General features: G+C 47.4%; 1 protein-coding gene across 4 annotated transcripts in view; it reads right to left on the bottom strand.

Annotated features, from left to right (window-relative positions):
• LOC146026123 (uncharacterized) overlaps positions 1-24,073 on the bottom strand; it is a 78,902-nt gene that overhangs the window by 49,154 nt on the left and 5,675 nt on the right. The window contains exon 1 of one of the 4 annotated variants that reach the window (XR_014454366.1): positions 5,703-5,759. The exons of 2 other annotated variants lie outside the window; for them this stretch is intronic. The gene's annotated coding sequence lies outside the window, so the exon portion shown is untranslated. Of the gene's footprint in view, positions 1-5,702; positions 5,760-14,501; positions 14,891-24,073 lie in introns of those variants that run through there. One more of the 4 variants, XR_014454367.1, reaches the window with a different exon arrangement.

Below are 24,073 nucleotides of genomic sequence, written 5' to 3' on the forward strand. Positions count from 1 at the left end.
AACCGCTGTACTAGCACATTATATAAATTTATCCAGGTCTTACCTTCAAGTAGAGCCCATATTAACATGTAGTCAGCAATGTAGGAACCTGTGCTAATTAAAACACCTGATGGTAGATGGGAGGGGTGTCAGTGCCAGAATGAAGGAGCCTTACCTTCAAGTGTACAATATATACACAAATATTGGGGAAAGAGGGGGGGACTGGACTGCACACCATATTTTTAAACATAATGTGAGGTGCTACCAAGTTAAGGCTTCTAGTACCATACAGGAAAAAAGAGAACAATACTGATGCACACTCTAGGTGCTAAGAGCACTGATAGTAAAAATAATTTTGATAAACTCTAACAATTAACATGGAGTATAATTGAAGTTCTTAGCACACATTTGCGCAAATATGTCGGCCCATCCACCGCGTCCAGGTGAACTTCATTAGATGGGTCCCTAACATTTCTAATACTATCACATTATATAAATGTATCCAGGTCTTACCTTCAAATAGAGCCCATATTAACATGTAGTCAGCAATGTAGGAACCTGTGCTAATTAAAACACCTGAGGATAGATGTTAGGGGTGCCAGTGCCAGAATGAAGGAACCTTACCTTCTAGTGTACAATATATACACAAATATTGGGGGAAATATAAATAAATAGATGATCTATACCCACATTGTTTCTTCGATTAACATAATTTGCTATTGCCACATATTTCCACAAAAATAAATCATTTATCAGGGAATTATATTAATAAATAGTAAGCCCGCTTAACGTAAATGCTTCAAAAGCTAGATGTAGTTTCACTTGCTGCCAACAGATGGCCGTGTTTATGAGTCACACTGACACTAAATATATAGATAGATAGATAGATAGATAGATAGATAGATAGATAGATGATTTATTGCAGCTCCACAATAAGTATACTCCTGGATTCCAGCCTGGCTTTCTTAGTGCATATGTTCAGCACATTGGCATCTGTGGAAGCTGCAGAGATGGAGAGGGCCATCAATTAGCCCAAACAAGGGCAGCCAGGTAGACAATGGGGTTTCCAGCCATTAGACTTACATGTGTGTTTTATTTATTCAAACTTACTGAAGGACAAAACTTTTAATTACATTTTGAGCAGAGCTACAGTAGGCATGTTCTTCTCTCAGATTATGGAGTGTGAAGAGATTCTTCCTAACATAACTAGTAGATATCTGTACACCAGCTGGCAGTGGCAGAATGTCATTGTATTTGCATCTTTATAAAAATAAAACAAATTAGCAATATTAAACTTCTTCATAGGCATACCTCCTTACATCCCCATTTCAGCAGAATGGTTCCACTCTTTGGGCACTGTCATGCGGTTTTACACCTATGGCTGCAGTCCCCTGCCGGTGGGCAGGATGTTAGGGAACACTGTAACCCCTGCTTTATCTGCAGAGCATCAGTGGAGAATGTATGTAATGTGCATCCAACCGCTTAGTACCGGGAATATGCTTTTGGAGTGCTGGTCTCACCTCCAGAGTAATAAACAACTGGTAAGAGATATGGTGATACCCCTAAAATGTCATTCCAGGAGGCATGGACTAGCAGGCACAAGGCCACACCCCAAATCAGAATTTTTGGGAGTTCTGATTAAGGATTGTAAATGCAAGACAATTAGAATTCTGGCTGTGTGGCTGCACTGTACATCTACACCTCTGTTGGAACCGAACATGATTGCGTATCTTGATACTCCTAAATGTAAAAAAATATGTCAATAGATAATACGGTTATGGTATAACAGATAGACAATGTCTAGGTCAACAGTCACTTGGTCGATCAGTAATGCTCCACAGTGGCCAACACCTTGAAATGGTCGACATAGACATTGAATACGTTTACAGCTGCACTCGGCACACTATTATATTCTCACTCTATGCCCACTTGGATAGTAAAGTATAAACCAAGTCGGTCTACACCTCCCCACAAAAACAGTGAACAGTGTGTGTCAACTTTGCGAGTGTTGACCATGTCGACAAGCTGGTGACCTTATTTCAATGCCGACCTATGGTATGTTGACATACCATAAGTCGGCCTCTAATGGTCACTGTCTACCATTAGTGGTTCAACTAGTGACCTAGACATTGTCGACACAGAGACCACATACCAGATAACACAGCATTGACACGAATTTACAGAAAGTGAATTTGCATGCTTATTCTGTGTTTATTTCAGGTTTGCCTACCCTGTTGGAATGGCCGAGAGGCTCCTGCAAATCATGTCCCCCTTACAGGTGGGCAACGCTCATAGATACCGGAACACCCCCCCCATCTCCCCGTGGCAGCAGTCATTTCCCGTGATTCTCATCCTTTTGGGGTAGGGGGCGGAGCAACTCACGTCATTTAGCCCCATCACCTCCTTGAAGAGATTTGCAGTACTGGGGCGGCGGGGCTTGAAGATGTTTACATCATCAAGTCTCCTCTCTGGGCTTCTCCCGGAGAAGATACTTTAAAAGTAGGCAACCCTGGTTTATTTATACCCTTTCATATTGCACCAAATTCCCGGGTTCATTCCGGTTTCTTGCCCATTCGACCTGGTAATTGGTGCGATGTGAAAGTGGTTACCGGTTACAGTAAACCGTTAACAACACGGCAATACGAACTGGTTAAAATGAAGGGTTCTTACCGGTTCGTTGCCTGTTGCTTTGCGGTGTGAACGGGTTAATAGGGTCGAGCGACCTGTTTCTCGTTCACACTATGGAGGAGGCAGTGCTTGGAGCAGCGCCAGCTCTAAGCGACGCCTCCTCCCCCGCCCCAGATGATGCTCCGCCGCTCTGCTGCGCGCCCAGCTGATGTCAGTGAAAATATTGCCGGTTCGCTGATGCAATTGGAACAGACTGCAAATGCAGCGTCCCACTGGGACTGAGCCGCTTCAAAGTCCCAGTGCAACCCTGCATTTGCGGTCTGAAAGCAGTATTACTGTGTAAGTATATTGTACCTATCAGTGCAATTAGAATGCAACACACCTCTTCTAGCAATTACTGAGTCACAGGCTATGGACAGACTCTTATGCTTTAAGAGAACTTAAAACTATTTTGTTAAATTTCTCAACAGCATATCCTGTTCCGGTGCACGCAGTGCTTCTTATTTGTCCTGTCCACTCTGCTGTCCATTTAGAGTATTTTGTCTAGGAGCTGTGGGTGGCGGAAAGGACAACCTCCAGCTCATTCCTCCCTGCATGCAGATCCGTGTGTCACAAACAGGATCAGACAAGGCAAACAGTGCTGTTTTTTCCTGCCTGGTGCAGGCGGAACATGACTCAGAGAAGGAGAAGAGGTTAAAAGGCTTTTGTCTAATGCTTTCTTGACTGAGAATATATGAGCTCATATCACCTGGAGACCTAAATATCTGACTTCACCACTCACCCCCCTCCCACCTCCAACATGATGTTATTGTGGGGTAGACCTATAAAGAATAAAAAACATGAATGGAAGGTGCTTTATAAGCATACAGTATAGGGAATTGTTAAAAAATGTTTTATTTATTTATATAACATAAACCGCAGACACTACAGCCTCCATAATATGCCCAGCGCTGGTCCTGAACATGGATAGAAGAAACTGTTTGCCAGAGCTGTACAAACAATACTGCATACAGTACATAGTTTCAAATATCTGACGTTTCAATCTGTTACTAATACTTTCCTCAGGGTTTGAACAAGATGTAACATAAATACCATTTATAGCATGTACACCAGGGCCGGTGCTAGGGTGTCCGGCGCCCTCCTGCAAACCATAAATTTTGCGCCCTTTCACATTGCCATTGCAACATGCTGCAGCCCGATTGTGGGAGCGTATGCAACATGCGATCCTATGGAGGATCTCGGGTGCATGTGCATGTAGGCATACACCATCTCAGTGCTGTGTACGCAAAATGTTGCAGGCATTAAAGGTGCCCATACACTCTGCGAGAATCGCATACATTATGGGATAAATCGCATCACATCGTACGGAATGCATGCAATGTATGTGCTAGCCGATCCGAAAGCAGTACAAAAAGTATGTGCACCACAGCAGAGTGTTGAGGACTGGCAGTGGCACTGGCACAGCACACTGAGAAGAGGGAAGGAAGTAGAGGCGGCACTGCTGCCTGTTCATCATTTAATTGACAGCTGACAGGCGCAGAGTGCAATGGGTAGGGGGCAGATCCGGACATGACATGTCATCGAGGCATTCACAAACAGCATTACATTAGGGGGCAGGTTGCAGGAGGAAGACAGTGTGTGTGCAGTGCAGGGAGCTGCTCGTCCTCTCCATACTGCCGCCCGCTGTGAGACCGGCACTGTGGGCGGCGTGCAGGCTGTGTGCACTCGCGGTGCAGGGAGCAGCTCTTTATACTGCCGGCCGCTGTCAGACAGGCACTGCGCGCAGTGTGCAGGAGGCAGTGACAGTGAGGGCTGTTGCAGCTTTAGCAGAGCAGGGAGGGAGACAGCGCCTTTTCAGCATGGCGCCTCCCTGCTTTGCAGGAGCTGCTGAGTGGGTAGCGCCGGCCCTGATGTACACCATGTGCTATACAAAGTCTCATTCCCTAGGAGATATATAGGGTGAGATTTAATAGGATGAGAGATTCAGAAAGTGAGAGATTTGGTAAGAAATCTCCAGGTTTTTTAAAGCGGCAATCATTTACACTGCAAAATCAAACTTGTTTTGAAGTGGAAATGATTGCCGCTTTAAAAAACCTGGAGATTTCTTACCAAATCTCTCACTTTCTGAATTTCTCATCCTATTAAATCTCACCCATAGTGTGTGTGTACATACAATATATATATATATATTTCTGATATGTATCATTTGTGTGCATTTATTTATGAATTTGCTTGATGCATCCTGGATTATGTTTTGCTTATGTAGCAGAATTTGTCCTGTTCTGGCAGAGTGCTCTCGCTATATTATAATGTAATCTACTCCGTCCTGTTCATTCTGTATGCTATGTTTTATGGGCGGTATGCTGCCTTGGCAACCGTTGATGTTTGCACTTGTTCCATTGGACATATGGTCGCCAGGGGGCTGGATCTTAGCGTGCTTTCCCCCATATATATGAGCGGCCCTGCGTCACCAGGCACGCCCTCTGACGAAGTCTCCTGACGAAACGCGTTAGGGCGTGCCTTGGTGACGTTGTTGCCGCTGCTCACCTGTGCCTCTCCATCCTGCGTCTGTTCCTGCTTGTGGGTCCGACACGCTGCGTCTGCAGCGGGAGATCGTGTGTCCACCTCAGAGCCCCGGACGGCGGTAGGAGTTTGCCAGGCTATTTGATATATATCACGTGGTAACCAGCCCACTGCCGTTTTACCCTCGGTACGAGTCTTGTCATATGTCTCGGTATCTGGCTATTATTGCTCAATAAATTGTTACTGTTTCACACTATGGAGCGCTCCTCCTTTACTCTTTTTTGAACATATATATATATATATATATATATATATGAGAGTGGAAAGCCCGGCACTCCTGGGCTGACAGGAACAGCGAAATTAACTTGCCCGGGTGCTCGTCTAAGCGGTTAACAACCCCACTGCACACAAGTCAAGAAAGAAATAAATGTCACTCCGGGTCTGGTGCAACAAACTATTTACTGCTGGTCTTTTTTTTTTTCTGGTGCAACAAACTATTTACTGCTGGTCAACCCATTTCGGGCTCTGCCCGTCACAGAGGTCAAAAGCAACAAACTGAAATCTGTACATACCAAACAAGTGAGCTCTCCCCGCTGACACTCGGTGCACCGTCCTGGTCCCGCTGTGACCGGTTTGTAAGCCGGAAGTGACATGACGCCTGGCTGCTTGTTGCCGATGGCTGCAGGGGGCACTGTGACAATAGAATATAATATTAAAATTATTCAGACCAGCATTAAATAGTTTGTTGCACCAGACCCGGAGTGACGTTTATTTCTTCCTTAACATATATATTTATATATATATATATATCTCCTATATATTTGGCTACATCTGTCACTCAAAGTGGGTATCTGTGTCTATAACGCTCTGTTCCTGGACTTTCCTCTTAATGTGTGATTGCCTTCATCTGTGCTGAACACCTTTCTGAGAAATTAACCTGTTTAAAACAGGTGATGGCAATCATACATTAAGGGGAAGTCTAGAAACAGAGCATTGTGTCCCTCCTGGAGAGGGTCATGTTGGGAGGTATGTGACAGAGAACCAGCCCAGTGAGCCCACAGACAGTGCCAGACACCCACTGCCTTCCCATGTTGCCCAGCACTGCTACTCCACAGCCACCAGGTGAGCGCCCCCCTCCCGCGAAACCTCCCCCCCCCGCGCGCCCCCCCCCCCCCCGCGATTCGCGGCAAAAACACCCGCTCCCCCGCGACCCCCCCTACCGCGATTCGCAGCAAAAACACCCCCGCGACCCCCCCTCCCGCGATTCGCTGCAAAAAGAACCCCCCCACGACCACTCCCGCGAATCGCGGCAAATCCTCCCCCGTGACCCCCCCCCCCCGATTCGCGGAAAAAACACCCCCCCCCCCGCGACCTCCCTCCCGCGATTCGTGGCAAAAAGAACCCCCCGCGACCCCCCCTTGCACGATTGGCGGCACCCCCCCTGCAACCCCCCTCCCGCGATTCGCGGCAACCCCCCCCCTCCCCGCAATTCGCAGCAGCCCCAGGATTAAATGGCACATGCAAAACACTGACATGGCTATGGTCGACAATGAAAAAGGTTGACATGAGTTTTTGAAGATTTATTTTTTATTTTTTCATATTCATTGTCATGTGTCGACATGGACACCAATGAAGTGGCACACTTATGTCAACATTTACATGTGTTGACCTTTCTGTGTTGAATTTTTCTTGTGGCGATTCGCGTCACACCCCCCCGCAACCCCCCCTCCCGCGATTCGCGGCACCCCCCGTGACCCCCCACCTCCCGCAATTCGCAGCAACCCCCCACCGGAACCCCTGTGAACCCCGCCCTCCCGCGATTCGCGGCACCCACCCCCGCGACCCCCCCTCCCGCAATTCGCGGCACCCCCCCGTGATTCGCGGCAGCTCCAGAATTAAATTGCACATGGAAAACACTGACATGGCTATGGTCGACAATGAAAAAGGTTGACATGAGTTTTTGAAGTTTTTTGTCATTTTTTGAATATTTTCATATTCATTCTCATGTGTCGACATGGACACCAATGAAGTGCCACACTTATGTCAACATTTACATGTGTTGACCTTTCTGTGTTGATTTTTTTCTTGTGGCGATTCGCGTCACACCCCCCGCAACCCCCCCTCCGGCGATTCGCGGCACCCCGGCACCCCCCCGCGACCCCCCCCCCTCCCGCAATTCGCGGCAACCCCCCACCGGAACCCCCATGAACCCCGCTCTCCCGTGATTCGCGGCACCCACCCCCCGCAACCCCCCCCTCCCGCAAATCGCGGCACCCCCCGCGATTCGCGGCAGCCCCAGGATTAAATGGCACATGCAAAACACTGGCACGGCTATGGTCGACAATGAAAAAGGTTGACATGAGTTTTTGAAGATTTATTTCATTTTTTGAATGTTTTCATATTCATTGTCATGTGTCAACATGGACACCAATGAAGTGGCACACTTATGTCAACATTTACATGTGTTGACCTTTCTGTGTTGATTTTTTCTTGTGGCGATTCGCGTCACACCCCCCCGCAACCCCCCCTCCCGCGATTCGCGGCACCCCCCGTGACCCCCCATCTCCCGCAATTCGCGGCAACCCCCCACCGGAACCCCTGTGAACCCCGCCCTCCCGCGATTCGCGGAACCCATCCCCGCGACCCCCCCCTCCCGCAATTCACGGCACCCCCCGTGATTCGCGGCAGCTCCAGAATTAAATTGCACATGGAAAACACTGACATGGCTATGGTCGACAATGAAAAAGGTTGACATGAGTTTTTGAAGTTTTTTTTTTTCATTTTTTGAATATTTTCATATTCAATCTCATGTGTCGACATGGACACCAATGAAGTGCCACACTTATGTCAACATTTACATGTGTTGACCTTTCTGTGTTGATTTTTTCTTGTGGCGATTTGCGTCACCCCCCCCCCACCCCCCCCCCCACCCCCCCCCCCCACAACCCCCACTCCCGCGATTCACGGCACACACACATCTCCCCCGCGATTCTCGGCACCCCACCCCGTGACCCCCCGTCCCGTGATTCACGGCACACCCCCCGCGACCCCCTCTCCCATGATTCGCCGCAACCCCCGCCCGTAACCCCCCCTCCCGCGATTCGCGGCACCCACCCCCGCGACCCCCCCTCCCGCAATTCGCAGCACCCCCCCGTGATTCGCGGCAGCTCCAGAATTAAATTGCACATGGAAAACACTGACATGGCTATGGTCGACAATGAAAAAGGTTGACATGAGTTTTTGAAGTTTTTTTTTTTCATTTTTTGAATGAAGTGCCACACTTATGTCAACATTTACATGTGTTGACCTTTCTGTGTTGATTTTTTCTTGTGGCGATTCGCGTCACACCCCCCCACCCCCCGCAACCCCCACTCCCGCGATTCACGGCACACACACACCCCCCCCCGCGATTCTCGGCACCCCACCCCGTGACCCCCCCTCCCGTGATTCACAGCACACCCCCCCCGCGACCCCCCCTACCATGATTCGCCGCAACCCCCGCCCCCGTAACCCCCCTCCCGCGATTTGCGGCAACCCACCCCGCGACCCCCCTCCCGCGATTCTCTGCAATCCCTCCCCTCCCGCGATTCGCAGCATCCACCCCCCCACAACCCCCCCTCCTGCAATTCGCGGCACCCCCCGCGACCCCCCCTCCTGCAATTCGCGGCACCCTCCGCGACCCCCCCTCCCGCGATTCGCGGACACCTAAGTTGCAATACAGGCATCTTTCATACAATTCTAACCATATTTCTCATATACAAACGTTCACAAATTAAGGGGGCGCAGCCCCTTACGACGGTGTGAAGAGCGCCCGTAGGGCGCGATGAATCACCTAGTATATATATATATGTCAAGATGAAGGATAGGAGAAGCTCTTCATAGCGTATAAATGACAATTTAATAAAGCAATCAGAACAATGCACAGTATAGCAACTCAGTGACGTATCAAAAAAGAGAACGCTGTGGGCTGGTTACCACAAGATTCAACATTGAAAGTCCAGGCAAACTCCTACCACCATCCGGGGCAATGCTGGAAGCCACAAACACAGGGCCGGTGCTAGGCACCGGAGCGCCCCAGGCGGGGAGGAGGGGGGGACGCCCTGGCACTCAGGGGCAGATTTATGAATCAGAGATAAGGGAGTAGAAGTGATAAAGTGCCTGGTACTTTATCACTGGCCAATCAGATTCTGACTGTTAAGTTACAGGCTGGGTTTAAATAGGAGCTGATTAGCCGGTGATAAATTACAAGGCACTGTATCACTTCTCCTCCCTTATCACTGCTTCATAAATCTGCCCCCTAATCACTTACCCACTCCAGGGGGGCCGTCTGCCAGGTCCAGCGATGTGGCGCTGGCCGCCGTGCCTCTCTCCACAGAGAGGGAGGGGGGGGGATGTCCGGCGCCGTGACATTCCAGGGGGGGGGCTTGCCGTGCGATGCAGCGCTGGCTGCCATGACTGGTGACTGGGGATGTCCGGTGATGTCCAGGGGGGGGGGGGGCTTGGCGGTTGATGCAGGTCGCCGCGATGCTCCCCAGGGATGGGGGAGGGGGCAGCGATGTGGAGGAACAGCTCCATACTGCCGCCCTCCAGCGCGAACACCTGCTGAAACTGCATAAAATGAAGCCAGTGTGTCAGGAAACCACACGGGAACAGACGCGAGCAGGGGAGCCGGGTACAGTTGGAACAGTCGCCACAAGGCCCCACCGTAACGCGTTTCATAATCAAACTTTGTCAGAGGGCGCACATGTCGACCTTATGACCCTGTCAACCTTCCCAGTGTCGAGCTTATGACCCTGTCGACCTAACGACCCTGTAGATATAACCCATGTTGACCTTCAGTCATGTCGACCTTCCTGCATGTCGACCTTCAGTTATATTGACTTTAATGCATGTCAACCTAGTGGTGTATACCCAATTATCCCATTCCCATGACAACACATATTGCCACACTGCATAATACCCATTACACATGACGCAAAACATCAAACAACCCATTACAGGTGATGCCACACCATAATTCCCATTACACATGATGCCACACACCTAACCTCTGCCAAAAAAACACACAGATCTATATTTATATATACAAACAGCTCATCCCACCCCCCCCCCCCCAATACATATACACATCCTATCCCACCTCCCATACATATATACAATACATATCCCATCTCCATACATAATGACATTTCTAACAGTCACTGAAGTGCTGCTGGCGAGGAGGTGATTGGCTATAAATGACTGTGGCTTCAGGGGTCAGGAAATGGGGAACAAGGGACATCCGGGGCAGAATGTTGGCTCCTTCTTTGGGTATCTGGACCCACACTTCATGCTGTCGGCGCTGCTGATGCCTGTCGGTGTAGGCAACTTCTCACCAATGTTTCGGAACCTCTTGGTCCCTTTATCCAAGTATATATGTTACAATACAAATGATGCATAATGTGGCATAAGCCTTATTGTACAAAGTAGCTATGTTATGATGTAAACCCTGGGTTCCCAATCACACTAGTACTAGTTCCCTTTGACACAGACTTTATGGCCACATAAGTACAATGGCTTTCATTAGCATAGAAACATTTCTGTGGATATGCAATGCTAAATTCTGTGGCTGCAGTGGCCAAATACTGTTTTACCCCTTAGCCCCATGTCCGTCTCAGTGGCCTCTCCTTTGTTCTGAGCATGTGTTATAAAGCATGGTCTGTACATGGACAAGATCTATCACCAATAGAGCAGAAAATCTGTCATATTACTAATAATATGTCACCTCTGGGCTTTATAGCTATTGCCCTACCTACAATTATGGAAGTTCATCAATGTGTGGCTGTGTATCCACAGAATACAAAAATAGTGTACTCTTTATTGTCTATGCCATGGAGTCTCCCTATGCAGAGGAGAGGTCCTCTGAGGAGAGGAGAGGTCCTAATTAATTCATTGAGTGTTAATGAAGAATAATGAGGATTGCAATGATGAAATGGAGTTATTGTTGGTGATCGCGGGGCTAATGATGAAGGGTCGATCAATAGTTAAAGGAATTAGCTACAATCGTACAGGGAGACATACATGTAACAATTGATCGACCCTTCACCAACAATAACTCCATTTCATCATTGCAAATCTCATTATTCTTCATTAACACTCAATGAATTAATTAAAGTAGCATGGATGGTGTAATAGTTAGCATTGCTGCCTCCCAGCGCTGAGGTCATGGGTTCGATTCCCACCATGGCCCTAACTGTGCAGAGTTTGTATATTTCCCCTGTGCGAGTTTACTCCGGATATGCCGGTTTCCTCCCACAATCCAAAAATATACTGATAGGTCAATTGGTTTCCTAACAAAAGTAACCATAGAATGATTGTGTATGTGTGTACATGTGGTAGGGAATATAGATTGTAAGCTCTACTGGGGCAGGGACTGATGTGACTGTTCACCTACTGTATACTCTGTACAACGTTGCAGAATATGTTATATACTGTAAGAAATTGTTAATAAATAAATGAACACACTCTCATCATCATTCTCCTTTATTACCCTTATTCTCATCATATCATACACCATCTTCACTGAACTGGATTGCTCTGGCACTGCATAATGTCAGTACACATGCATAGTATTCTAGGCCATCAATTATCTGCTCACACCACCATTCAGAGCATAGAGCACACACTGGCCCTTATTCAGATCTGATCACAGTATAAATTTGTTCTCAAAATGGGCAAAACCATGTGCACTGCAGGGGGGCATATGTAACATGTATAGAGAGAGTTAGATTTGTTTGAGTTATTTTGTTTCTGTGCAGGGTAGATACTGGCTGCATTATTTTTACACTGCAATTTAGATTTCAGTTTCAACACACCCCGCCCAAATTTAACTTTTTCTGCATATGTTACATCTGCCCCACCTGCGGTGCGCATGGTTTTGCCCATTTTGAGAACAAATTTATACTGTGATCAGATCTGAATAAGGTCCTATATCACTATATCATCTCATCATCTTTACCACACAAAAGATGCCAGGAGAAAAACAGGTACTTGTGTAGTTTGAAACTTGGCAGTTTGCCAGTCTCTGTGTTTAACTGTGCCCGTGCCGCTCTAGCTGTTCTCAGCGCAGCACGTGGCTGCTTTACATATGTAATCTATGTTATCAGCGTAGCGCTGGCAGCAGCAGCACGCGCTGCCTAGCGCTGACAGGTCATTGTGGTACTTGTAGTTCCACAGTGAAATAGACAGTCCTGCACACTGCTGACAACCGGGGCATGTAAACTGGACACCCCGGCACACCGCTAATGTACGGGGCTTCTAAACTAGACACCCCGGCACACGCTAAAATTTAGACGCTTTAGCATCTAAATCCAGACTCCCTGCAAACCGCTAAGAAGGGGGCATCTAAATTTAGACGCTAAAGCGTCTGAATTTAGTTGGGTACAGGGGTACATAGGGGTGCACTGTGCAAAACACTGTTAAAACTGTTCACAATGACACTAGTCAACGTAACAGCTGTCGACCTTGTTAATTCCACTATCCACGCCCCCCCGAAGCGTGGCGAGCGGACGCGGTACGCCTCTGACCGACCTTTTCATACCCCCACTATCCATGTCGGCGTGGAGTTGATTTTATAAAGTGTGGCGAGCGCAGCGAGCCACTGAGCCCGAAGCGTGGCGAGCGCAGCGAGCGCAGCGAGGGGGCGTGGATTACTTCACAGGTATACGCGTCCCCTCGCAGGGCTCGCCACGCTTTGGGGTAGCGTGGAAAGTGGAATTAACAAAGTTGACAGCTGTTACGTCGACTAGTGTCATTGTGAACAGGTTTAAGAGTGTTTTGCACAGTGCACCCCTATGTACTGCGCTGAGAACAGCTAGAGCGGCACGCGCACAGTTAAACACAGAGTCTGGCAAGCTGCCAAGTTTCAAACACAGAGTGTGCGTGCGGTGGCGCCGTGAAACTACACAAGTACCGAAAAACATTAAGGGCCTTATTCTAGTTCACTCTTTCTGACAAAATCCTTTTTAGAAGGACAAAACCATGTGCACTGCAGGTAGGGCAGATGTTACTTGTGCAGAGAGAATTAGATTTGGGTGGGGTTTTACTTCAAAGTGATATTGCAGTGTAAAAATAAAGCAGTCAGTATTTACCCTGCACAGAAATAAAATAACTCACCCAAATCTAATTCTCTCTGCACATGTTACATCTGCCCCCCTGCAGTGCACATGGTTTTGTCCATCTAAGAAGGATTTTGTCAGAAAGAGTGAACTAGAATAAGGCCCTAAGTGCTGGGCCTAACTTAAGTGGTGGCAACAAAGAGACCCTTTAAAGGGTAGCCTTGTTCCAGAAGTCCAACCTAAGCTGGCTGCTCTCACTGTATACCACTTTACAGTGTATCACTTATATCACTTTCACAGCAAAAATGAATTCCCCGGGTGAAGCAGTTCCACCCGGGAATTTCATTAAATACACGAGTCCTTTTTCTGTGTGAAAGGTTCGATCCGGATCTTAAACTCCAGGTCCTCGACCCTGCAAAAGACCAGGGTTGGAGATGCAGAGTTTAAAATCCGGATCGACCCTTTCAGGAGAAAACCCTGTGTAATAGAGCAAATCTCCAGGTCTAAATTTTAGGCCGGAGATTTGCTCTGACAGCGAACGGCCGAATAACCCGGCATTTCAAATGCCGGGTAATTGCCGCTAATTACCGGGTTATTCGGCCGCCGCTGTCTGAAAGCAGAATTAATGACCACTCTACTATAAAGTATTCAAGTCTATGAACACCTGTACCATTACTATAATACAGTACACTGTACTATCATATTATAATGCATGTAGCATATACTGGAAGCTTCTCATACCAACAATATCCTATGCTACGTCATGGAAGCCAAAGCACTATTTTCCATTTCAATTTTTATCCAGCAGTTTGTATTCCTTGGGTTTGGGTGAATGATGCAGAGGACATGGTAGCTGAGATTGTCACAGGAATCAGCTCTTTCTAATAGGGTCAGAGTCAGACGTATTGTACATGGATCCGATACGATTTGCCGGCGGTCGGGATCCCGGCGGTCGGAATCCCGACACTGGAATCCCGACCGCCGAAATCCCGACAAGGGGGGGACATGGATCGCCCCCCCCCTTGCGGGCTCGCTGCGCTCGCCACGCAGCGGGCCCGGTGCCTCGCTACGCTCGGCACGCTATTTTATTCTCCCTCTATGGGTGTCGTGGACACCCACAGAGGGAGAAAGTTTCGGGATTTCGGCGGTCGGGATTCCAGTGTCGGGATTCCGACCGCCGGGATCCCGACCGCCGGCAAATTAACTGCATCCCATTGTACATATATAAGCAGTGTTTCTGACAGTCAGACTGTGCTGTATAATGTACTCTATAGGTGTAATGTTGCTGCTTTCATACATACTACGTAAGCTGCTTCTCCACAGCTTACCATCTTATTGCTGTACTGCACTCATCTCTGTATTACTCTACCCTGTGGTCACTTCCTATAATTTGTATGATCTGGGTCACCATCGCCTTCATTGTCTGTCTCCAAGCAATAACCATGATGTTTTCCACACATGCTCCTCACACAATACCCTGGGAATCCCCTGTTTCATACAGCAGACTGTGATCCTCTCAGTCGTAATCAGTCTTTCCTGTCCTTGTGACAAACAGGTAGCAGAGAAAGGGACATCCACCTGGGGTCCGGCTTGAGTCAGCATCCAGGAACAATAAGAACATCTCAAGGTGGTAAACAGGAACCATCAAAATTCTCTACAAAGTCCTAATAAGGCTGACACGTTACATGTTATACTGTATTCCTGTCTCCACCTACTGAGTGCCAACAGGATGACTAACACTAAATTACTCAACAGCCAAATAAGGCATATTGTGTTTCTTAAACAAGCATTAGGCACGGTGCATATATGTATATATATATATATATATATATTATATAAAGACACAAAAGCGGAGCGCTCCATAGTGCAAGTAATGTTTTTAATATTTAAAAGAGTGGTGATAAAATCCAATGTACAATACAGATGGGTCACGTACCACAAGCGGCGGTTTTCACACACCGCTGAGGTATATCACATAGAGAGCCTCAGGCGGCACGGTTGGAGAGGTTACACTCCTTAGGGAACGATCAACGCCAGGCCACGGGCAAGGGCATGATCCCCGGGTGCATAAGGAAGACGCTGAATATCCAAAAGGACGACATCACATCATCATACAACCATGAGTTTGCCTCAAGAGAAGGCTGTAATTACAACTAGCAGATGACTATTATAAAGGGGGGTCATTATTAATGTGAGCAAGGACACTGTGTAGTCTCTACATGAAGGGAGGTTGTCACTGCAGGCCCATACCAGAGGGGTATATGAGGGGAGGATGCCATACCAGAGGGGTACATGAGGGATGGATGCCATACCATAGGGGTAAATGAAGGGTGGATGCCATAACAGAGGGGTACATGAAAGGTGAATGCCATACCAGAGGGGTACATGAGGGGAGGTTGCTGTACCATAGGGGTACACGAGGGGTGGATGCCATACCATAGGGGTACATAAGAAGAGGATGCTACTGCAGCCCCATAACAGAGGGGTACATGAGGGGTGGGTGCCATACCAGAGGGGTATATGGGGGGTGGATGCCATACCAGAGTGGTACATGAGGGGAGGATCCTACTGCAGCCCCATAACATAGGGGTACAAGCCACTTGGGCTGGGGTAATAGGGTGGGTACTGTATGTTACTGGGGATGGGGTGAGTACACAATTCTAAGCAGGTCTATAAGTTTGCATGTCAGGGTCCAATCTCTACCTTAACATTCCAGCAAATTTATGTAGAATGAGAAAGTGGCAGTACTAAAGAAGTGACATCACCGCAGGCTGTCCGGCAAGACGCACAATTCCCCAACTACTGACCAGCAGCAATGGGAGCATCGTGCAAGACTACAAGAGATCGTCTGAGGTTAAGGTATGGAAAGGGGGTCATGAAAGTTGTAGCCAGCGGCGGCTTACTGAAGGCCCTTTATTTATTAACATTTTATTATATAGCACAGCATATTCCATTGTGTTTTACAATGAATATAGTGATAGAACAAACTGGGTATTACAGTCAGTCAAACGTTGGGAGGGCCCTGCTCGCAAGACATTAATCATTAACCAGTGTCACAGCAAAACTGGGGTGAAAAGTCTACTTTTTTTTTCTACATGATACAGTAACAGTTCTCTTATGTCCCTTTTTATCATCTGAGGATAAGGTATGGAAAGGGGGTCGTGAAAGTTGTAGCCTGCGGCAGCTGACTGTGGGCCCTTTATTTATTAACAGTTTATTATATAGCACAGCATATTCCTTTGTGCTTTACAATGAAGATAGTGATAGAACAAACTGGGTATTTACAGACAGTCAAACATTAGGAGGGCCCTCGCAGGACATTAATCATTAATCAGTGGCACAGCAAAACTGGGGTGGAAAGTCTACTTTTTTTTCTATATGATACAGTAACAGTGGTCTTATGGGACTTTTTTACTGCCCCCCCCCCCCCCCCCCCGTCTTCCAGACGGCAACGTTGAATTGTCTTATCACTGGATTACTTCAAGTTTAAAGTATCATTTAAATGTAATACACAACGTTGATTATAGAAAATCACCCAACGAAACAAACAGTGCAGTGAGTGGGAGAAGTATAGATAAACAAAAGCAAGAAAAGCTAACAAATAACTTAGCGAAGTTGATAGCTACAAGCTACAGGCCGATTAGTATTGTGGAAGATGTCCACCTCAAGAACATTCTTAGGATCACAACGAATGACAGCACATATGAGCCTCCCTCAAGACGCAAAAGCAACAGCCTTACAACATGCACCACATGTTGCTCTCACTGGAGACTACTGGACATCGCTGGGTAACCATAATTACCTTGGAGTTACAGTGCATTATATAGATGAAAAGTGGGAGCTGCATTCACATGCTCTGACTGTAATGAAAACAGAAGAGAGACATTTTGCTGAAACATGCACAGAACATTTTATTCATGTTGCACAGGAGTGGAACATTTCAGATAACGTCAGCACACAACATAGATAGCGCAAGAAATTTGATTGCCGCTGCAAGACATCTGCCTTTTGAACATGTCCCCTGCACTACACAGTCTCCAGCGTTCTATCACAGTATCTTTACAGAACAGTGCAATTGACAATGTCCTGGCCAAATGCAGAAAGGTTTTGGGCCACTTTAAACACAGTCCATCAAATGCTGCAGAATTAGAAAAACAACAAATTGAACATGGACAAAAGATGGAGTCGCTTATACAAGACATTTCAACCAGATGGAAACCGACTCTGGACATGGTAAAAAGCACCTGCAGAAATGAACAGCCACTGAGGGATGTCCTCACCACACACAACACCAAGATTGCCATGCCAACTACAGCTGAAATGGAAAAAACTGCAGAGGTTGGAAACACTGCTTGAGCCCTGCAGGTATATTTTACATACATCATAGATTTCATTTTCTCACTGTCCTGTCTGTAAAAAATATAGCATGAATGGGGTGTAGTTACGATGCTGGCTCTCGGTATCCTGTCGGTAAAGATCCTGCAGGGAGGGTTAAGGGTAGGGGGTTTAGTATACTTAATGGGGACTGTCTGGGTTCTGGGATGCCGCTGTCGGTATCCACGAGAACTGTCAGTGCTGGTCTCCCATACCCAACAAAATGGGTTTGAATTTTTGTTGTGCTGTTGCAGGTATGTGACTGAACTTCTGGGAGGAGAAAAGTATGTTTCATTCTCTGTGGTTCTGCCTGCTTTTTGCCATCTCTCTCGGGTCATGGGGAGCTCAGATGATGACCCTGCCTACGTGGTCAAATTTAAGTCTACATTCATAACAGACCTGGAGACATGCAAGGGAAATGCCAACCTTACATAGTTGAAGATTGTTAGTGCATTGGATCCAAGATTCAAAGACCTCAAGTGTATATCCAGACCTGAGAGGGGTGAGGTGTGGGCCTCAGTCACCAACTTACTCAAGGAACAGAGGTTTGCTGCAGAGAAACCGGTGGAAGCAACACCATCAGAGCCACCTAATAAGAAGTTAGCCTGTTCGCAGCTTTATCAGAGTCTTATTCTGAACAAGAGGAAGATTCAGTTGAGAACACTGTGCGTCGATACAGAGCGGAGCCCACCATCAGTACAGAGTCCTGTCCGTAAGAGTGGTGGTCCAAACATGCAGGCTCACATATGGTGGAGAATGCGAGCGGCTGGTTGCTAAGGGCAACATCAGGTCAATTTGTCTGTTTGAAGTTAGAAATTGGTGGATATCCTGGGTAAAGGATGCTACCTCCCTAGAAAGCAAGTCACACGCCATGGAGGAGCTGATTGGTGCAGGCAAACGTGCAGCAGCAGCACCAGCAGGCGATTGCAAGAAACCAACAAGTTGCTGATAGCAGAGATTTCTGTATTAAGAGAAGCTGTTAAGGCCCAGCCAAAGAGAATGGAGGAATTGGCTCCTATGTCTTTAAATGTAAAGAAAGCGGTGCAACGTGCTTTGCAGAAAATGACGCCTAATGATGACATAGAGGCCTATCTAACAGTCTTTGGCCCTTATTCTGGTTGGTGCGGCCAGAGCCGCACACGGTGCTCTGGCCGCACAAACCAATCCCCGCCCACGAGACGGATCGCCACGGCCGTCCGTACACGGACGGCTGGCGATCCGCATAAAAATGGTGGAGGCGTACGCCTCCACCATGGTGGGAGCTGCCCCCTGCATTCGATGGTCGTCGACCATCGAAGGCAGGTCCGCACGCCCCGGCAGCTCCCGCAAGCTGAGACCACACGGACAATCGTCCGTGTGCTAGCTTGTATGGGGGCTGAGAGCTGACATCCGGCGACGTCAGCTTTCCGCCCCCATGAGTTGCGTCATACCCTCATTACCATGCATACGCCCCGCGTTTGCATGGGAACGCCCATGAAACGCGGGGCGTACACATAGGGAAATGAGGGTATGAAGCCCCTCACGCCCCTATACGCCCCCTTTGCGGCGGACGAAATACGTCTGCGGCGAAGGGGGCTGCACATGCGCAGATTGACCTCTGCGCATGTGCAGAAGAAAAACATCGGCGGTACGGCCGCACGCGGGCCGTACCGTCCGAATTAGAATAAGGGCCTTTGAAAGGATTGCTGAGAAAGACTTCCAGCTGGTGAGTGTGCAGAGGTCATTGCACCTTACCTAACTGGAGAGCCACAAAAAGCATATTTTCACCTGACCACAGAACAAGCCAGAGACTATGAGTTGTTTAAAGCAGAGATAATAGCCCGACTGGGAGTCACCCTAGCTGTGAGGGGTCGCAGAGTCCATGATTAGCGGTTTGAAAAAAATAAGTTACCCCGCTCCCAGATGTTTAATCTCCTGCATCTAGTTCGCAAGTGGCTCAAACCAGAGTCTCTAAACCCTGCCGACATTGTGGACAGGATAGTACTGGACCAATACATGAGTGGTCTTCCAAGGGATATATATTGCTGGGTGACCCAGTGATACCCCAAAACTCTGGACCAGTTGGTGTCTATTGTGGAGCGCTATACTACTTCCGAAGCCTATCTGGGCCCTGAAACCCAACCTCTGCAGTTCCTGAGGTCCTCCAGGACCAGAAACAAGGATCGAGTGCCAAAGCTCGCTCCCCAGCTAACAGAGAGAGCACAGCCAGCAGGCTAAGGTTGGGTGATCCACCTCAATGGGAGAAGTTCAACCACGGAACAAAGGTGCCCTCCCCATCTAGACCCCTGCCCGGAGGAAGAGCTGAGGTATTATTATTATTATTATTATAATTTTATTTATAAGGCGCCACAAGTGTTTCGCAGCGCCGTACAAAGGAACAATACAGGGAAACAAAACTTGGCATAACATTGAATAAATAACAAAAATACAGTACAAATAAAGAGCGCCACAGATCAATACACATTACAGCTTGGATATAAGTAGTGAGGATTCAATCAACATACAACTAGAGGCTTGAGGCCAATGATGGAGAGGAGTATGCAGATGAAGATGGTCACTGAGTGTTGGAGTAAAGGAGAGCTGTGAGTGAAATGTGAAGAGAAGTGGGCTTTGACAACAGGAGGGAAGAGGGCCCTACTCGGAGGAGCTTACAATCTAGTAGGAAGGGGAGACAGACAGATTACAAGAGGTGCAAGCGAGGGGGTGGTGGTTAGATAGCAGGATGTAAACAGGAAACAGGCAAGGGGTCGGAGAACCAGCTGGTTTATGCAGTGGAAGGGTACGCTTTGATAAATAGGTGAGTTTTCAGTGCCCGTTTGAAGCTTTGCAAGGTCGGGGAGAGTCTAATGGAGCGAGGGAGTGCGTTCCACTGAAGGGGTGCAGCACGGGCAAAGTCCTGTACTCTAGCATGGGAGGCAGTGATCAGGGTGGAGGAGAGACGACAGTCGTCAGCTGACCGTAGAGGGCGGGAGGGTGTATGAATGGAGATGAGGTACTTTGATGGAGGTGTCAGCAGTTGGGGCATATTGCACTCATTGTCCACAAAAAGAGGAACCAATGGAGTGTGGTGCTACTCAGTGACTCTCAATGTTCGCACATCCAGCCTACAGTGCTGTTCCTCTACAGGGGCAGGGTCCACAGAAGCGGCAAGTCAGTGTAAATGGTGTCCCAGTTATAGCACTGTTGGACTCTGGCAGTGGTGTCACCTTCTTACGAGCTTCCATTCCCCATGTCTTGATAACACCAGAAAAGTGGTTGGGGGTGATGTGTATACATGGGGACACCAAGGATTATTCCGTTGCCAAGGCAACTATAGAGACTGGCTGAGGAACTCAGACACAGGAAGTTGGTGTGGTAAAAGACTTGTTGCATTCGTTAATTATTGGACATGATTTTCCATTGTTCTGGGAGATGTGGACTCGGCCATTACTAATAGTTGTTATGATGTTTCTTCCTCTCAGTCTCTCAGTCCAATACCTTACATGAGGATGAGTCTCCTGATGCTATAGGGGTGACCACAGAGGTAAATTACAGTTTTCCCTTAGCGGTTTTGGCAGGAGATGAGGATGAGCTGTCTACCCCTGAGAAGAATGTCCCTGACTTGGAAGTGTCATGGGATAACTTTGTTACTGCTCAGTTGCAAGACCTCACCCTGAAAGGGGCATATGAAAATGTGAGTGTTCTGAATGGGGTTCCTCAAGAGCCAAACGCTGACCAACGTTTTCCGTATTTTGCTGTTAAAAATGCTTTGCTGTATCGGGTCACAAAGGTACGAGATGAATTTTGGAACAATTGTTGGAGCCAGAGCTATATAGACATATGGTTCTTGACATGGCTCACAGTCATGTGTTAGGTAGACAAAGATTTTATTGGCCATGCTGTTACAAAGAAATTGAGAATTATTGCAAGTCCTGCCCAACCTGTCAAGTAAATGCTCCTGTGTCTCATTTCCAGAATCCTTGGGTTCCCCTGCCAATAATTGAGGTACCTTTTGATAGGATAGCCATGGATTTGATGAGCCCAATAGTCAAATCTGCCCATGGCCACCAATATCTTTTGGTAGTCCTAAATTATGCTACAAGACATCCAGAGGCCACTCCACTACAGAATACCTCCTCCAAATGCATTTCCCAGGAGTTATTTTATATATTCTCTAGAACTGGCCTTCCTAAAGAAATCCTAACCGATCAAGGTACCCCTTTCATGTCTAAGATTATGAAACAGTTATGCAAAATGCAGAAAATTAAACAATTGAGAACCTCTGTGTATCATCCCCAAACAGATGGCTTCATGGAGAGTTTTAATAAAACGTTAAAGGGGATGATGAGGAAGGCGGTAGAAAAAGATGGTCGGGACTGGGATTGTTTGTTGCCCTATTTGTTGTTTTCCATCCGAGAAGTCCCTCAGTTATCCATGGGTTTTCTCCATTTGAATTGCTGTATGGGAAACACCCCTGGGGATTGCTTGATATTGCTAAAGAGACATGGGAAAGTGAATATACACCACATAGAAGTGGTATTGAACATGTTGCAAAAATGCAAAGACAGTATGAGCAGGGCCATGCCAATTGTGAAGGAACACCTAGAAAGGGCACAAGAGGCCCAGAGCCAAATATACAATAGGACATCCAAGCTTAGATTGTTCAACCCTGGTGATCGAGTGCTAGTCCTGGTCCCCACAGTTGAAAGCAAGTTCTTTGACAATTGGCAAGGCCCTTTTGAAGTGGTGGAAAAGGTAAGTGAGGTCAATTATAAGATACACCAGCCTGGTAAAAGAAAACCAATACAGCTGTGCCACATAAATCTACTCAAGGCTTGGCAAGATAGAGAGACACTGGTAGCTACTACAGAGTCACATCTCAGATATTGACAAAGTTACCATAGGCAAAGCTCTCTCAGAGTCCCAAAAACAGGAGAACAGGGAGTTTTTGCAGTGTTGTATGGATATTTTCTCTGACCTTCCAGGATCTACTGATGTAATTCAGCATGACATAGTCACTGAACACCATGTCAAGGTAAACGTTAAGCCATACAGAATACCTGAGGCCCGGAGACAAGTTGTCTCTGAAGAGATTAAAAGAATGTTAGCTTTGGGGGTTACTGAGAAGTCTAAGAGTTGGTGGTCCAGGCCCATAGTATTAGTCCCAAAGCCAAATGGGACTTGGCGGTTCTGTAATGACTTCCGCAGGCTGATTTAACTCTCTAAATCTGATTCCTACCCAATGCCTAGAATCGTTGAGTTGATTGAAAGGTTAGGGCCAGCAAGGTGCATTACCACTCTAGACCTCACCAAAGGCTACTGGAAAATTCCCTTGTCAGAGGGGCGAAGGAAAAAACTGCCTTCTCCACCCCAGAGGGTCTCTTTTTCAGTATGTAAAGATGCCGTTTGGCTTAAAAGGTGCGCCAGCTACATTTCAGAGGGCTATGGACAAGATTTTGAAGCCTCAGAAAAAGTATACAGCTACCTAGCTGTGGTCTTTAGCACTGACTGGGAGAGCCAACTGAGTAAGGTCCAGGCCATTCTTGATTCTCTTAGGAAAGCAGGGTTTACTGCTAATCCTGAAAAATGTGCTGTGGGGCTAGAGGAAGCCCGATATTTGGGGTACATTGTAGGGAAAGGTATAATCCGACCCCAGGTAAACAAAGTTGAGGCGATACTGAGTTGGCCCCAGCCCTTCACTAAGAAACAAGTAAGGGCATTCCTGGGGATTGTTGGTTATTACCACAGCTTTGTACCAAACTTTGCCTCCATTGCAGCACCGCTAACTGATCTCACAAAAGGGAAAAATTCTGTTATGGTCCAGTGGTCTGAGAAAGCAGAAAAGGCATTTCAGAGCCTTAAAAAAGCCTTGTGTAGTCATCCAGTATTAATAGCACCAGACTTCTCCATAGAGTTTGTTGTTCAGACAGATGCCTCCGATGTTGGTTTAGGGGCAGTAATGTCACAGGAGGTAAATGGAGAAGAGCACCCAGTCCCAGGCATTACAAGATAAAAATTTTGTTGTATAAGACCGAACAGGGAACTACATTTAAATGCCGATGCCTTGTCAAGAGTTCACTGTTTGTCAGCTTCAAGTGCCCGGTCCCCTGGCCTTGGCAGAGGGGGGGGGGGGGGGGGATATGGTACAGTCTGGGTTTTGGGTATGCTTGTGTTGGTTTGCTACTTTCCATTCCTATAATACACACCAGGTTAATCAACTCCTGAGCTGGCAGTTCAGGTGCAGTTCTGGGAGTGATTAAGATGGGGAAGCTGCCTGTGGGCAGTGTTGGGGAATTGTGTGTGAAAGAAAGCAAGCTAGAGAGAGCTACTGCTGCTGCGTGTCTGTCTGGGACCTGCCAATACAGAGACAGGGTGAGTGCCTTGGTCTATGCCTGCCTGTTCTGAAGCTAAAAGAGCAGAGACTTTGTGTTAAAATTGAGTGCAAATAAGTTTACCAATTGCTGTTGAAGAAAAGCCTGATTTGTTTTGGACTT

Source organism: Crinia signifera, chromosome 8 (genome assembly GCF_055691185.1).
Source record: "Crinia signifera chromosome 8, ASM5569118v1, whole genome shotgun sequence".
Lineage (NCBI taxonomy): Eukaryota > Metazoa > Chordata > Amphibia > Anura > Myobatrachidae > Crinia > Crinia signifera.